Source organism: Aspergillus mulundensis (genome assembly GCF_003369625.1).
Source record: "Aspergillus mulundensis strain DSM 5745 chromosome Unknown scaffold_22, whole genome shotgun sequence".
NCBI classification, from domain to species: Eukaryota; Fungi; Ascomycota; class Eurotiomycetes; order Eurotiales; family Aspergillaceae; genus Aspergillus; species Aspergillus mulundensis.
The window spans coordinates 228,015-231,716 of NW_020797910.1; positions in this window are offsets into that span (position 1 = coordinate 228,015).

The following is a 3,702-nucleotide window of genomic DNA, read 5'->3' on the forward strand; positions in this document are numbered from 1 at the left end:
TTATTTCCTAAAAATAAGGTAAAATAAAAAGTAAAAAAAATTTAAAAAAAAGGTTAAAATTATAAGCTATTAACTTTTTAAAAAGACTAGCCCTTTTAAAAAATTAATAATAAAAGTTTATTATAAATTTTAATAAAAATTTAATTTTAAAGTAAGGTTAACCCCGCGCTTATATAAGGCTTTTTTTTTAATTTTTTTATTTTTTTATATATTTTTTTTATAATTATCTTATAGCTTTCTTTTTTTTTTTAATTTTTACCTTATTATATTAAATTATAACATGTAATAATATCTTTTTTTTACTTAAGATACTTGCTTTTAATATATCTTTTATAAATAATAATCTTGGTCTTTATAACTAGTGGTATTAAGTATTTTTTATTTTAAATTTTATAATAGTATTTATTTGCTATTTATTTAAAAAAAAGAAAAGCTTTTTAATAAAATATTTAAAGTATTTAGGGTAAGGTTTTATTATTATAATAATTATAAAGGCCTTTGCTAATAACTTATTTATTACTAGTAATATTTTTATTATAATACTATTTTTTTTATTAATAAATAATACTTTTTTACTTATTTTTTTTTATTTTCCTAGAACTTTTTATAAATTCTTTAAATATTTTAGCTTTTTTTTTTACTTTTTTTTATTAAAATCCTTTATTATAGCCTTTAAAAAGTTTAGCATGTTACTTTTTAAGCGCAAGTAAGATATTATAATAACTTTTTTTTTAAAAGGTAAAAACTAGCTACACTAGTAGTAAAATAATAAATAATTTTTTTATAACTTTTTTTAGTAAGTACTCCCTTTTTTTTAGCTAGGTTAATAATAATAAAAGCTAATATATTATTATATTTATAAAATTTTATAAGCTATTAAAATTACTTAAGACTTTTTTTTTATTTATAAAAATTTAAATTAAGTATTTACTAGGCTTAGCGCGCGAAGTTTATATTATTAAAAATTAGTATTAATAATTTATTATAGCCCTGCAGTAGCAAGGTATTATTATTAATTAAAAAGTAGCCTATAATAGTTATAAAATATTATTTAAAATAATTTTTATTATATATATTTAAGCCCCCAAGTTTAAGAATTAGGCACTTTTTTAAAAAGCATGTGTATATTATATTTTTATATATTAATAAGCCTAGTGCTTTTTTTAGATTATAATAGTTCCTTAGCTTATTAAGTAAAATAATAAGTTAATAATATAAGTTTTTTTTTTATTTTATAATGCTTAATTACTAATATTTTATAAATTTATTAAAAAGCATGGGACCTTTAATATAATAATTTATATAATAAAAATAAATAAGATTTATATAATAAAAAAGCAAGTAGTGTTGCTATTAAAGCAGGCTTTAAAAAAATAAGTAAATCTTAAAAAAATATTTAAGTATAATTATTAATTACTAGGCGGAAGTAAGGGCAAGAAGCCTATATAGTTTATTATTTTTAAAACTAACCCTAGTAATAATAAAAAAATAAAGTTTATAAATTTTAGTAATATAATTAATAATATTAAAAAATTTAATATAGCCCCTAAGTTTTTTAAAAAATATTATATTATTTTTAAGCTAGCACCTACTTTTTATTTTTTTTTTTTAAGTTTTTTAGTAAAGTTTTAGATTTTATATAGAAATTTACTATTTTACCCTATAATTTTTTAAATAAAAAGCTTTTATAATAGCCTTTTTTAATTACCATGTAAAAAAGCCCGGAAGCATTTTTAATAAGCCTTAATAATTTAAGGGCTTTTTAATTAATAATACGCCTTTATTTACTTTATTTTAAAGTTAATCCTAGTAACTTAAATTAAAATTTAACTTATTAATATAATTAAGCTTTTATACTGGGGCTTTCCCCTGTTATTATTTTTTTTTTAGTTTTTTATTTTTTTTTTATTTTACTACTAGCCCCTTAGGCTTGTTAACATGTTTAAAAGTTTAAATAATATAGTTTTTTTTAAAATAATTTTAAGTTATAAACTTAACTAGTATAAGTAAGTGCCCTTTTACCTTTAATTATTTTTTTTAAAAAATTTTTTAATATAAAAATTAGTATTATTAATATTAAAATATATACTAACCTAATTTATTTAAATTTCTTTTTTAATTTTAGTTTTTTATTAATATTTTTTCTTAAAGGTAAGTCTCCCTTTTTTAAGTTAGTTAATAATATTTTTAATTATTAATATTAGGTGTCCCAGGCTTGCAAGTAGCGCTTAATAAAATAATATAAAAAAAAGTGCTTTTTTTTAAAATTTAGTAAAAAACTAGTTATTTTTATAAAATCCTAGGTAAGAATTTAAGTCTTAATAAAAATAAAAACATGGGTATAAATATTAATAATAAAATAACTATAAATAAAAAGCTTGCTAAGTTTAGCAAGGTAGATTTAAATATAAAGTAGTAGGCGGCTTTTACTTTAAGCAGGTTAAAAAACTTAAATATAGTTAAGGCTAGTAATGAAATTATTTATAATAGTAATAAAGTATAAGTTAGTTATATTTTAATTTTTTTTAAATAAAATAAATAAAATATTAGTAAGCTACCTGCTAGGTCCTTCCTAGCATGGGTGTTATATTTTTTTTTTATAAAATACTTTTTTTTTAAATATAATAATTTAAAATAATAATAATAAAGTTGCGCTTAGTACTAGTTTTTTTAGTATTTTATAAAGGTTAATAATTTTAGTATTTATTAATAGTTTTTTTTATTAAATTATTAATTAGGATTAGTAAGTCTTTCCCTAAAGTTTATTTTTTATTTAGTTTTAATTTTAAAAATATATGCTAAATAAGGTCGCGAGTTTTTATTTATAATATTTTTATTATTAAAATATTACTAGCCTTAAAAGCTCTTGCCTTTTTAATATACTTTTCATTTTTAATAGCAAGCTTATTAATAGTAGTACCCTTTTTTACTTAGTTTAAAAATAATTTTTTATTTTTATATTTATTTTATTTTCCCCTTGTTTAAGTTAATAAGTTAAAATAAAAGGGGGTTAAAGGCTTAATAGTATTAATAATTTATTATACCTTAATTAATTTTATAATTTTTTAGCCTTACTTTTTAAGGGCTTTTTATAATTATATACTTACCTAAAGCTTTTTTAAATTATTAACTTTTATATAAATAAGGTGTTATTTATTAATAAAATTATAAATAATATATTTATTTAGCTTAATAATAATATATATATTTAGTAAATATAATTTTAATACCTTATAAGGTTTAAATCACTTGGTATTAAATTTTTATAGGTTTTTATTTTTAACTAAAACCTAATTATTTTTTTAAAATAGGTAATACTTTACTTTATAATTATAAATATATTATTACTTAATAGTATAAGTTAATAAGTACTTATTAATAATAATTTAAATATACTATAACTTAAAAATATAATTCTCCGCGGTAATAGTTTTTATAAATATATTATTTATAAAAAGGCGTGGTTAAATATTATATAAAAGTTTAAAAAAACTTATACTAGTAATACTATATAATTTAATATATATAGTAAATAATACTTAATTTAAGTACTAATTTTATAGTTTTATTAGCTTTTTAAGTAATATTTTTATAAATATTAAGCCAAGAATTTTATTTAATTACTTAATATACTTATTTATTTTAGGGTAATATAATATAGTAATATAATACTTTATTTTTAATAATTATATAAAATAAGTA